Source organism: Brachionichthys hirsutus, chromosome 13 (assembly GCF_040956055.1).
Source record: "Brachionichthys hirsutus isolate HB-005 chromosome 13, CSIRO-AGI_Bhir_v1, whole genome shotgun sequence".
NCBI classification, from domain to species: domain Eukaryota; kingdom Metazoa; phylum Chordata; class Actinopteri; order Lophiiformes; family Brachionichthyidae; genus Brachionichthys; species Brachionichthys hirsutus.
The window spans coordinates 9,412,008-9,426,216 of NC_090909.1; the positions used below are offsets into that span (position 1 = coordinate 9,412,008).

General features: G+C 41.8%; 2 non-coding genes across 2 annotated transcripts; both read left to right on the forward strand.

Annotated features, from left to right (window-relative positions):
* Window positions 1–10,987: 10,987 nt before the first annotated feature.
* LOC137903552 (small nucleolar RNA SNORA9) lies at window positions 10,988–11,124 on the forward strand. The gene has a single exon (XR_011105773.1). It is a non-coding gene; the product is annotated as a small nucleolar RNA SNORA9 (small nucleolar RNA).
* Window positions 11,125–11,768: 644 nt separating this feature from the next.
* LOC137903553 (small nucleolar RNA SNORA9) lies at window positions 11,769–11,905 on the forward strand. Its single transcript, XR_011105774.1, has one exon. It is a non-coding gene; the product is annotated as a small nucleolar RNA SNORA9 (small nucleolar RNA).
* The last annotated feature ends 2,304 nt before the right edge of the window (window positions 11,906–14,209 follow it).

Below are 14,209 nucleotides of genomic sequence, written 5' to 3' on the forward strand. Positions count from 1 at the left end.
TCCTCAGATAAGGCGGCCATTCTTCTGAACAATGCTAAGTTTTGTGCAGGGACCTCACGCTGTTTGTTTGGCCACTGACAGGAATTTTCCATCCCCTGCCTCCCCTGCAGAGAGCAGCTTTCTTCGCATATTGTTTTATAGATAAAGGTGGAAGTGGGTCACTGCAGTGCGTGTGACTGTTGTTGAAACGATGCATTTGTCAGAGGACGCAAGTCTGCACCTGGTGGGTTCGTTTCTGTCGCACGGACGTCACAAAGCCGAGAACGAGTGTTTCTAAAGTGTCTAATTCAAGTCATTACATCTCACTGACGAGGTTGTTTGACGTCAAAAGTGAATCGGAGTTAAGTATTTTTAACAGATTTGTGAATCCATAAATGGGCTTCTCCATATTAAATGTTGAATCTAATCCAGATCTGATCATGTTGAATCTGATCCTATCTAATATTCAAAAATAAGAATGTTTTTTTTCTTTTTTCAAATTTAAACTGACAATGAGCAAAGAAAACCGCTTTGCTCATTTAAAACATTCATTCATGCTTTCATTTAAAACATTCATTCATGCTTTAATCACATATACCAAAAAACGTCTGACCATAACCAGTGCAGTTTCAAAACTGACAATGGCCAAAAATAACTAACTTGGCTGATAATAGTATTACCGTACATAAAGCAATGTGAGGAATGTAAGTAACCGCAGGAAGTTAAATCTATGTTGTGGAAAGTATGACGCTGTAAATGGCACTGTAACCTACCTAACCTGAGTAGCAGGAAGTTCACAGGAGAGGAAATTAAAGCCTCGGTGGTGTGGATAATAATACAACACTGTAGTATTAAATTTACACCTGCAGTAGCAAGCCAATGCTGTTTGGCTAGTTTTGCGGTGGTTCTAATGGACAGTAACATTACCATGCTTGCTTGTCTGTGTAGGTTCTCAGTCATCCAGGTCATGGTAAATCACGAAGAGCAAAAAAGAAGAGTCAACTGGACTTGTTCAAGTTTAATTGAAGATGATTCTCCTCTCATCCAAGAGGCTTCTTCAGTTCTGAGAGACTGGTAGAGAGTTTAGTTACTTAGACCCTTGTTGGAGCACAAAACAAAGAAACAAAGAAGGGACCGAAACCACCAAGGCAAGTATTAGCATTGCCTTTATGAATGTTAATGCTCCCCGGCAGTCATGAAACCCGACGAACGGATCCCCTGCAGTCATTAGCATCCATAAGGTGAAGGGGACTTTTTTTGGACTCTGTTTTTTAGAGACGCATGACCTTGTCTTAAAGCCCGGCAGGACGCGGCTGGTTCATTTAACCAGATTAAAGATCGCAGGATGCGGCGAGGCGTCTGGTTTCACCGTCTGATGCTCCGCAAGCCTTTGAAGTCTGCTGTCTGCAGCTTCAATTTGGGATAAAAGAGCATCTCGCATCATGTTCAGGTACTTTGAAAATCTCTCCCTGCAAATGAACAGAATGCAGGGATGGAGCATGTCCTGTTATCAGCCTGATACAGCAGGCTGCAGCATGTTTGTGTAATAAAGGACGACGCATCGCTCATGCAACTGTCCCACTGACTCCACAGCTCAACTTCCACTGGCAGTCATTTTCAAGTGATTTCAACAGTGTGAAATATCGCCGTCTGGACACGGTGAGCTGCAGGCACATCCACACTTCAAAGTGTAAAAACTAAATAAATTACAGTATGGTTGAATCTGTGGACACGTGGGACTCTGTATCTGCCAGAATAATTAGAGTAGGTTCATGTCTGCGGGTGAAGTGTTCATTTTTAAAGCTGGCGTGAAATAAACCCAATAAAATGCTTTGCTGCAAGCAGAAATGGCAGCAGCTTCGACACGGTGGGTGAGTTGGGTTGGTGAAGCCCAAAACGACACCCACAGTGGCTTCATTCTCTTTATTGTTCTGCATCCAAACCACCATTCTGTCAGACATAATGGCTGAATGTTGCAGGGAAGACACAGCACTGGACCGCCAGGGGTCAAAGGGCTGTGTACCCTTCCGGTCAATCTACTCATTGATTAGATTCTGCTGCTTGGCTTCCTATAGCTCAATCTGATCTCCCAGTGCATTGTGGGTTCAGCCAGTGTGATAAAGACGTGTATCTGGTCTGGGTAAGGTTCAAAGACTAGTCTTCTCTTCAGGGTCCTTTTGCATCTCCCAGCCGAAGGCTTGGTGTTTTAGCCAATTGCCTCTGCCTCTTCCGAGGGGCTGCACGCTAAATGCTAAACTTTTAAAGGATATTAGGAGTTTGTGCTTCCAGCCGGGGTTTTTTTTGCATGCTCAGAATTAATACTCCTCCAGTGTAGATCTGCTTCAACGTTACTGTGATCTTATTCTGTGTCGACTTTGAAAGGGTCGGCACCACCAACCATTGCGCCGGGATGCATATGACAATGTTTTCAGCCGTTTCAGTGGATCCGAGCGTAAATGGAACACTAGCATGTTGGCACATCCAGTAATGAGCTTTTATTTTCCTGACTAATATATCCTAATATTAACAGTTTGTAACTATAAACGTTCCACAGGTGACACAGACCTTAAGGTTTAACGGGTGGTGCGTTTTATGAGAGCTCATTTCCTGGTATAGCTTCTGCCTTCTTGCTCTGAGCATCAGGTGTTAGAGTGAAATTAATCCTCTGGGCTGTCCATGATGTCCTGATGAGTGTTGACTATTAAGTGTCTAATTCATTTGCATGTTTTTGTATGATCAGGCTGCAAACCTTCGGTTACACGTTACAGACGCATTCGGCATGTGAAAATCGTAGACACACAAATCAAATCCTGCAGAGAAAAAACATCTAATCCTCACATGAGGAACTGAAAACGGAATGTTTGATAATTCTGAGCGGAAAAGATTCATGAATCGTAAAAGAAATGCAGATTGATCTGATTTTATTTATTACCGGTAATCAACATCTCATTTGTTAAAATACAAACATACAGTACCCAGATCATTCTGATCATATTAATTGACAATTAATTATATTCTGCCGTAACTTTATTCTGGTTCTTTTTTGCACCTTGACTATTTGACTTTCACATTCTTGTGGCACGACTGCATTCCTGACTCTGACACTTCTCATTGATCTGATCAAACAGAACTAAATCGTCTCTTTGACGTTCCAATCTGCATTCCTAGATACCCATGGCATCATGTGCTGTCTTTAGATAATGGTTCATCACAAAATCATCAGTATAAACACAAGTGAACTGAGCTTCTGCAGCCGACATTTCTGACCTCTGACCTTTATCCATTTAGATACAGATCTACTGTATAATCACACAGTTTGTTTCTGCTCACGAGGACCCCTTACCTGAATTCCTGTTTAGAACCACATGAGTGGAATTAGGCTAATATCCCATGAGAGTTATATCATTCTTCATTTATTCTGCCGGAGCTTGGCTTGCAACGTTTACTTGCATGAATTACTCTAATGCGGGCCCCCACGGGACCACTAAGACGGCAGTAATCAAGCCTGTGTGACAGAGCCGGAGAAAATCTTCAGTTTAATGTTCAACAAGGGAAAGGTTCATCGCTTTCTGTGTGTAAATATTGTTTTTTAAAAAAGTGGATTTAACCGTGCATGGATTCCACAGAGGTAATTTAGCATTTCGTATTTTATTCAGCAACACCTAAATTATGGTTGTGTAACAGGGTCTTAAAGGCAAATCCAGGATCAAACATGATCAAACACTAACAGTCCCACAAATGTCTCATCATTTAACAATATAAATCCTGGGTTTCTCTCCATCTGGATCCTCATCCAGTTTTTCATGGGTTCTTTCCGGCCTAGGTCACATCCTTCCACCAAACTTAATGAAAATTTGTTTCGCCGTTATGTATCCGATACACAAATGTTTGTTCTGGTTTGTTCAGTTGACAGCAACGTATTGTACCATTTTTTTTTTAGATTGTGCGTGGGAGGGAGAGCTGGTACAGCTGGAGAACACCAGAAGCAATGTCGTGAATGAAGAGAGTTCTCTGTGGCGCCGTCAGTCCTTAATGCATTCATTCAGCTTCTCCTCGTGTGTATGAAGACTGAACAAGAGGACAGTCATCACTATTTCCTATCACATTATGTAGAGTTTTAACAAGCAGAATTTGGATCAAAGGCCAATAAAAATAGTTTTATTTGCAATAAATTTCAAGCCCACTCTACTACAGTTTAAGTTGTCTATTTTTTTAAAATATATTTTTAATGAAAATTTCAATTTGAAGTGTGTTTATTTCAGACCGAAATATCCAAACAATCATTGAATGAACTTGCTATAGAATTTGGCACAAATATTCGCGGTCCCCAGAGGACGACTCCTGAAGCCTGCAGAAGTTGTTTCAGAGTGACAACGTTTGCATCTCTATCCTGAATTGATTCTCATAAAGACATTCATACCCTCACTGCGAAAAAACATCAGGCCACGACTTGACTTGTCCCAATCACCGCACAAACTCATCGTGAGAGCAGTGTGCGTAGATCAAGCCGGATGTTCAATGTTGTTGCATCAATTGAATATTGGTTTTATTTTTATTTGTATTGTTAAATTTGTATTGTTAATTGTGGATGATTTATGTACGAAGGACTTTCAACGGAAACAAGACCGCAAGGGCTTTTTTGAAATGCTCCTCTTAGACAGGATGTTTGATTTTATTTGTACTGTAATACATGCTACTGTGTGACTGTACTTGTACTCTAACATTCTATCTAATAAATATATTCATATATTCATTCATTCATATTCAATCAGTATAAATCGTGCTGTATACATACAATATCGCTGTCCGTCTTTCTATCTTCTAGATTTCACTGTTCGATGTGGAGAAATAAGAAAATGTCAGTATCTCAAAATAATCTTTTGTACTTTGATTCCTATTAAATGTATGCTATGATGGTGCACTTCCTACAGGATTAGTGAAAGGGGAACAGATAGCTTTCACTGCATCGTTTCATGTCTCGTCAGGGAAACAAGTCCAATGTGTCTGACGTGGAAGAGATATTCTACCTCTTCCTGAACAGATGGGAGTGGGCGTTGGTTGGATTATACGTCTACTGAGTGTGTAAATGGGATTAGCTGAGTTTCTGTGCTTTATTCTGGCAAATAATCTCACTGCAATGCCATCATTCAGAAAAAAATTCAGAAAAAAATAAAAATGCTGCAGTCATCCTCATTGTTACACTGTAATCATTAATCTTTTCACATTAACGTTTAATCCTGCATCCATGTGGACTCAGGCTGCGCTCAAAGCCAGGGAAATTTTGGGAAATAATACTTTAGTTTTAGCTCATTTGTGACCTCAACCTTTAATAATACATTACCTTGTTTTAAACAATAACATTATCACTATCACATATTCATGGCAGCTTTCTGTCTCCATGGGGTCGCCATTCAATTTGTCCTAAGCGGCCGTCTTTCATCAGGTCCGTCAACAGCTGGAGGAGTCGGGTCATAAACAAGCAGAAATGTCACGAGATTAAATCACAGATTTGTACTAACTGTTCTGAGTGAACGGACCCACGCTGTGCTATTGCTGCAGCCAAACTGTTTGCAACACAGAACGGATTAATGCAGAGAAAAGAGACGCACTGAAGTTTATCATTAACTAGAAAAGCACTCGTTGAGCTCAGACCTCCGCCAAGCAGATCAGTCCCCTCTTAATTGGATTTACACCGTCCACATGGTGATCTGGATCATCAGCAAAATGTTCTAAATTGTTCTTGGTGTCTTTATACACCAACCATGAAAAGTAAAAGTGAAACAGAGTTGATTTTTTAACTGAGTTTTGAATACATAAATGGAGTTTTCAATTATTATTTTATCTTGACCTCATTTTGGATCAGATCCAGAAGACATATTTCATGATAGTTCATATCGGACCCCTTTATGACTCATTTTAGTCGAGTGAATTGAATGCACATTTTACAAATCAGGATTTTTTTGTATGCAGATGGGTTTCTGGATTGCTCTAGAAATTTAATGGGATCGAAATTAGACCAAGACACATCTTCAGATTTGTTGTTTTTTTCCATCAAGATCCATCCAGCAGTTTTTCTGTAGTCATGCTAATGAACAGACAAACGGTGTTTAAAAACATAACCTCCTTGGACAGGATAAACTGCTGCTTTTCACTTTAAACTCTGCTAAAGGCAGATGGAGGGACGTCAGCAATGAAGCAGTAGCAGGCCATTATTTTCATGTTCATTCTTGACAGTGACAAGTTTAGGATAGAAGCAACATACTTTTATTTGTAAGGATCCCATGCATGCCATAGAGACAGAGTCAGAGAATAACCCGAAGACAAAAGGAGAATGTCTCTCAGTGGCGTGCAAAACCCAACACTCCTGCACAAATACTCGTTCGGAGGTTTACAGCTCAATTTTCAGGTGATTGACTAATTCTTCAACTTAAGCATCCTTTCTTTCTGAAACATCTGCATCCATAACATTAAACTGGATAGACTTGTAAAACTATGAAAGATACAGAATCCAAATGAGTTCAGATGCAGGTTTTCTAACCTTGTCAGTATCACTCAGCGGCTGAAAAAGGCAAAGCCTCTGTAAACATTTTATGTTATAGAAAACCTGCATCTGAACTCATATCTCTTATGTTATATAGGAGCTATGAAAGGGAGGGAGAACAACATGAGAAATTCCAGTATGCATCTCGGTAGATTTCCATCAGCTGAGCTCGGTTGGAGAAACAGGTTATTATGTGTGCCAACTGCCTGTGAAATAAAAAAAAGGGAGTGACTGCAGTATATTTCCACTCAAGTTCAAAAATAGGCAGAAGGTCATGTGACACAGCAAAGACCAATGAATTGTATTTTATATTTCAGACATGATGGAAAAAAACCCCCCACGATGGCACGAACTGCCTCTCCTTGTAAATACCTGACCTTCCCTGGCATTTCTATGGGCTAACCCCAAACCGCAATCGCAAACAAAGCATGACAACACAGCCATAACCAGCTCCCTAGAATCTATTGGGCCATTGCAAAAAGCTATTTGAGCAAGCTGCAATAAAACCGCTGCTGCTGCTGCCCATAAAACTGTCTTATCTCTAAGACCATAGCTTTACCTTGTGAAATACCTTTTTGTGTACAAAGAGTTCTTGTGTATTGGCACAAGAACAAAACATTTTGATCCAACGCATTGTAAATACTAATACCATTTCCAGCCCTTGCAGGTGATGAAATCCAAACACAGCATGCAGAAGCTGACCGCTGAGCCGGTCTCGTGTGCTGGGCATGTTATTCTGACATACATTTTATTTGGCATCCAATAATGATGCCAGCAATAAGACGCTCGTCATGATTGCTCTCACAAACCAATAGAGAGGTCAGCTGGGAGGTCAGCCCGGGTCTGCAGACTCATGAAGCCGGGACGACGCACCGTGTGACAAGACTGTTAGAGGAGGTTCTGCTGTCCTTAAATAACAAGGATTTAATCCATTGAGCGTGAAAGAGACAGGGATCACTGGCAAGTTGGTGGACGAGGACACGGCCTGGGGTGATAGGGTGCAGAAGAACTTAAGCTGAGAAGCTGAGTCAGAGTCACAGAGAGAGAACATCCTGCGTCGAGGCCTGTGCAGCACTAAGAGGATGACTCAGTCTGGATGTTGGGAAAATCATCCCGAGAAACCTTCTTAGCGCTTGATCCATCTCCTCATTTAAAATAAGATTTAAAAAAATCATTTAAGATACATAAACCTTTCTACAGTTGCTTAAATGTTGTTTATTTTGTCATGATTTATAGTTTGAAACAATATTCTGAGTGTTATAGCTGTTGAAAACGCACGTGGTTTGTCCAATGGGGCCTCGTGTGAGCCGTTAGTATTATCATTATTTGACTTGACTCAAAGTGTGAATGGAGTGATGTAGAGACATGTAATAACCAACAACTCTAGAGATACAACACAAAAGCACAAGAGTTCCCTGTAAGGGTCATTAAAAAAATTTAAAGAAAGAAACAGTATATGTATATGCTATACCTGAAAATATTCGATCCAAACTTCTGCTTTTGAAGCTGTGATGTATAAACGAATGTCATGTACTGCATCTTGACTGTGGAAACTGCATCCGATGCAGGCTGTAGATACTGCGCTAACCTTCAACACGCAGGCGTTGTCTCCCGCAGCTCGACATTGTTTACCAGCTGGCTGTGACACATTCCCACACTCACTCAGACGCATTCTCACAGCGACGTTCGTCACATTCTGGCTCAGAATGTGACGAACGTCGCTCCGATCTTGGACAGAAACAACATCTGGAACACTCTCTGTACACATTGTGCTGCAGTTAAACCAGGTGTGGGTTCAACAGCTGGAGTGAAGGCGTGTAATCTGAGAAAAGGGTCTTTGTTTGGGATTGTAGAACGTCTCAGCTGGTGGTTTTCTCCAGAGCCGTCCTTCAAACAAACCAGAGAGCGTTGATGATGTTTGGAGTGAGTTCACTGTGGTGGATTTATTGCCCTGACGACTAATCGAGCAAGGCCTCTAACTGTTAGGAAAAGTACTGAGCTCTGATTTTAGGACCATACTAGAGGTATAATTATGCAAACTCACACCCTTAAATAGGATTTCAAAGCATTCTAGTCTGGAGTTTGCTTTGTATCTACCTGGTGAAGTATCCCCCCCCCCTTCTTCTTTTTTTTTTTTACCCTCGATCTGTTTTATTATGGATGCTACATAGGGAATGGTACATGTGAACCTCCTCTCACTGCTGCAAGGAGAACAGTAATTATAAAAGTCCCTTAAGGAGAGTGAGTCATCAGCTGTGGATTTGTCTATTGTCACATTATATGTTGGTTGTTATGAGAAGATATTGATTAGGACAGCTTAAGTATGTTGGTCTGAAGATATTGATGATATTAAAATTACTTGACCTCCTTATCCTCAGCGGCAGCTGGTTCGGCCTTACATTTTGGGGAGGTGCAAGACTGGAGAAAACCTTTTGAACTTTAGCTGATCTGTTCTGTTTATATTGTTGGTGTTGTACATCACAACAAATCAGATCATTTAAGATAAATCTTGGGTCAGGATTTTTTTTAAAGCATTATTCAGCAGGACAAAATGCAGTAAGTTATTTTATATTGCTTGGTTGAGTCAGTAGTTACTGATGATGTGGCGTCTATTTATAACTTCAACAGAGCAGTGATGCTGTAAACTTCGCATTGTTTCACTTTTGTTTGTACACAAACTTCCCATAAGTCCCCACGTTTATCATAGAAACAAGAGGAGCAGCTGAAAGTACATGTTTTTGTTCAAACACAGATTCAGACTGTCTGTGTTGGGTCTGTATCTGCGTGCAAACAGTGTCAGCCGGGTGAGTGGTCACCAACGCTGCAGGACAACAAGGCAGAAATTCATCCCAGTAGTCTGCGGTTGGTACTGCCTACATCAGATGGCCAAGGAGAAATCTGCTCCTCTATGGCCTGCATTGTTGTATAGAAATGCAGGCCGAGTCATGAATCATGAGTTTCCTCCTCGTGGAAACACCCACCAACAACCGCTGTTTACTGGGTACACAGGAATGGTCTGTTTTCGATTTTCACATCTCTAATTTCACTGTGTTTCATTCTCAAACTCAGTTGGGACAAAGGTAAAGGAGAGCCAGTCAATTATCATATGATCGAGTCATATACTGTCTTCCACAGCATATTGAGTTTGAGCTTGTCTGGGGAACCTATAGAACAGGTGAATAGAGTAAAATTACTGGGCACAATGATTGTTAGCCAACTGTCATGGTCAGAACACGTTGATACCATAGTGAAGAAGATGGGTAGCGGTATCTCCGTGGTGAAGAAATGTCTTTCTTTTGTACCTACACACATTGTGGGGCAGGTGGCTAAATCTTTAATTTTATGTCACCTGGATTATTGTATGGTCCTCTGCATTCAAAGGTCAACGAAAGAAATTGCAAACTGCCCAGAACAGAGCTGCCAGGTGAGTGTTACACTGTCCCATAACAACAAACACTATTTTAATATGTGAGTAGGGAATTAAAAGACCTAATGTATGAATGCAATAATGAAATATTAAGCATGAATGTAATAACTTTTCTTAAAAATGTCTGATGATGTTTATAATTTTATAATGTTTTATTGCCTTTAGATTATCATTGTTAAGTGAATTGTGATTATATGGATCGTGTGTGTTATGTTTTGTGTTGTCTTTTTGTGTGGACCCCAGGAAGACTAGCTCGTCACTTTGATGGCAGCGAATGGGGATCCTTTTAAATGGGGATCCTTTTAAACAATAAACAATAAACAAACTTACTAAATACTAAGTATTTAGTAAGTACAATAAACAAACAATAAACAATAAACCAGTCAAAAATCATTTATAGATGCAAACTCTGAAGAAAATGCTATTTCATATATAAGTAAATGTAAATGTAAATGTATTCTAGCCCAAATGAGAGGTCTTTGCTGAAGTTGTAAGTTCCATCGCTTTCAGCACTCTTTCAATCGACCTGAGGGACCAACTTTGGTATTGTACCGCCCCCTGCTGGATGACCCATATATCGTCAATGATTTTCCTATAAAAGGAGCACATGTACGTCGCTTCCGGTCTTTTGAACCCATTCAAGAATCCACGGAGATAGGCGAGTTCGGAGGTGAGCGGCTTGAATCCACGTCCATCCAGCGCTGATGTGAAACTTGTAAATCGTGTTTAACTTGAGAAAATGTTATTGGAGAGTAAAAGCTGTGACGCTGCGCCATATTTATCCAGGAAGTGCCATTTTAAGTGCTTTCTATCTGGCAGCGTGTTTGAGTATTTAACAGATGTTTGATTCCTTTCATGTTTGCAGACTGAATCTTGCACCGAAAGCCGCGATGGAAAGGTGAGACGGAGTTTAATGTCATGACTCGGCGCGGTGGATGCTCTCCCGTGTTACTGGATGGGCCTGAACCTGAACGCGTTCCTCGTGAAGTTGTCTTGAGTTTATTTGGTCTGACCCTTTGGAACGTACCAACTGTCTGAAGCTGCAGACCGTTCCAGCGAGGCTCAGCCTGCAGTGGTTCTGTCCTTTCCTGTAGCGTCTGCTAGAGAGATGCGAGGCGGTTTGAGGCCCTGCTGTGTGACCCCTCACGGCAGGGTTATAGGTAAACCTCCAACACGCGCTCCGATCGATCGAGTATCGGGTTGAGCTGATCGGGGATCAGGCAGAAGCTCATTTCTGTGAATGTTCGCTGCCAATGGGCCTCTCTGCTAAATGATGATGGTGCGAGAACCAAATCCTTCCAGTATTTTTAAATGAATAACTTCCTAAATTGTCAGCCTCGTTTCTAGAGTACTTTAATAAAATCTACTGCTTTATACAATCAGCTGCTATTAAACTATCACGTTCTCTTCAACAGGCCAAACATTGTTCGGCCGCCACCCTTTCATGCTGCGCTTCGTGTGAAGTGACACGGCAGCGATGCGCCTCACCCCCCCGCCCTGCTGCGACCTCCGGACTGACCATCGGCTGCTCAGACGTCAGGTTTGTGATGTGAAGCCATGTTGTCAAAATGGCGTAACGTGTGCAACTGCTTTGCCTTGAGCCAATCTCACGTGCACCAATAACGCGTGAATAAAAAGGTGCGTCTGCTGGACTGGGGATGTGGTTGCATCGCCTTCAGCTCAAATCTGCCCTCGACCTTCTGGCTCGTGTTCCGACTGGGGGTTAGCGGGAGTGGAATCGGTTTGATGCACGAATCGGGTTTGAAATCAGACTGTTTGCGTTAAAGGAAAGAGGGAGGTGAGTTGGGGGGCGTTGGTGTTGTGCAGACCGTTCCAGCGAGGCTCAGCCTGCAGTGGTTCTGTCCTTTCCTGTAGCGTCTGCTAGAGAGATGCGAGGCTGTTTGAGGCCCGGCCGTGTGACTCCTCACGGCCGGGTTATAGGTAAACCTCCAACACCGCCGTCGAGGCTCCTGTTTCTCCTACTCCAGTATTTATTAGGTTGTAGATGCATTTCTCTTTTTGTTTTTAGGAGCAGAAAACGCAGCAGCCGAGCTTCCCAGGCAGAAGGTCTGGAGGCCTGAAAAGGTATGTTGACCTGAATGTTTCTGCCTCTCACCTTTTCTTGTGTATTCGTAAGAACTTTCTTTATTTTTAAGACATCACAGCGTCCTTTCGACCTCGGCAGGAGAACGAATGAGATTGTCTTCTCGTCGAAAGCGGCGCGTACCTCGATCTGTAAGAGTTCCTGCACGGCATGACTCCAGGTGAGCATTCCGTGGGCCTCCAGGTCAGTGACTTTTAAGTGAGGAGTTACTAAAGTATAATTTCTTTTCAGGTTTCAACAGAAGAACGAGCTGATCTGAGGGGAAATCAAGATTTCACACACTGATGTTAAACGCCTCCGTAATCTGTGAATTCTGTGCTCGTGTGGAGGAACGCGTGTTAACAAGAACCGCAGGGATGAATGTTGATGGAGAAAATAAACGTACAAGAAACACTTGAATAGTAAGCGTCTTTATTACATCATTGCTCTGCACTTCAAAGCAGGTCGGGTGGCATCAGTGCAGTGCTGAACACGAGCCATGTGAGGGTGCCATCGCACCAACAGATTCCACGAGTTTTCTCTCCCTTCTGTACAGCAGTGAATATTGTCTAGTCGGAATAAAACGAGCCACAAATAATACCTTTACAAACACTCATTGCATTGTTTCACCATAAATGATGGTTCATTTCACATCCTTGTGTAAAGCTCTCTTACGAGGGCTTGTCTGGGCTGTAGTGTTGCACCGTAAAGCAACAGAAGAGTCCATGTGAAAAGCTTTATGCTCATAAATTTAGGTTTTACAGGAGCCTTAAATATATTTGAAGTGTCTTCACTGAATAAATTTGCAGTTAATTATGGAGGTCTCATTTAGTCGTCGCCCTACATGATTGTCCAATTCCATAATCATTGGTCAATAATCACCCGAGATATTGAACAACCAATTTTGGAGCTCCCATTTACGGCAATGTTGCTGAAACCTTCAAAGCGATCTAGAATCCAGGGTCATTCTTTGTGGATCTTCACCAAAATTTAATCACCTGTTTGTGGTAAGATTCCCAACATTTCCTGGAAATTTCATCACGATCCTTCCAGAACCTTTTGAGTTAACTTTCTATTGGAAGGACGGACGGACAAAGGAACCAGCGATTATGTAAGCTCCGTTTCGGCAGAGGTAACGAAAAACGAAAACCGACAACGTCCTCTTGGCGGCTGTCAGCGGTTGCCAGTCTGCACTCTACCTGTATGACTCACCTTTGTGTCAGAAGTTGCCATAGAATTTAAACTTTCACGTTACAATTTGTTGCATCTAGACTTACACAGCTGCAGATCTGTCATCCTACGCATGCAGGAAGACGGAGGGGGAGAGAGGAAGTCTTGATGGAGATCTGAGTAGCTGCATGGCGGGTCACTGTTTGGGTACTGCTGTTATTCTGCAGTATAAAACCAGCTAAACACCAGATGTAACCGATTCTCCGCTGCTGGTGGGTGCTCTGTCTTTAAGACGATGCAGTCTGATCGTAAAGTCCCATTACTCATGATCTTCCAATCAATTTCTATATCGAGTGTGAGCTGAAGACTGCATGCGATCCAGAAGTGACTGCTGTGTGACTCAGACGACCTTTTAACAGTAAGAACTAAAGATCACGAGGAACCACCTCCAGAGGGAGGTGCTTTCCCCCCCTGTTTTCTTCTGTTACCATAGTGACTCAAAGAAACTCACAAATCTGATGGACAGATAGATGTTGGGAACTCTGGCTGCAAATTAAAACTTTGTAGACAGTGACTGAACAAAGCAATCCCCACTCAAGGTCCGATTAGCAGATTTCTTTAGAGGGTTTGTAGGCCTTCATAATGTCATTGAATTTGTTTGGTTGCTTGGAGACGGATCAGTTGTATTTATTTAGGCTCTTCAGTTAACTGTCTGTCTTTGAAAGCCCTTAATGAAGCTGGAGTCTCCTTTTTCTCAGGAGAAATATTGTTACAAATTTCTACTTTGAGCATCACAAATAACCACCTGTCATACCCCTAATAGCTAATACAACAGGTACAACTTGTAATAGGCAAGCTATCCTTTTAAACGCTCTAAATACAAAAACAACAGAACTGCACATTTAAATACACTTAGAATTACTGATATTGATTCAATTAATTTCATTTAAAAGGTGATTCACGCCATGCACGTATAGAATACAAGACTTACGTTGCTAGCTGAATCAAT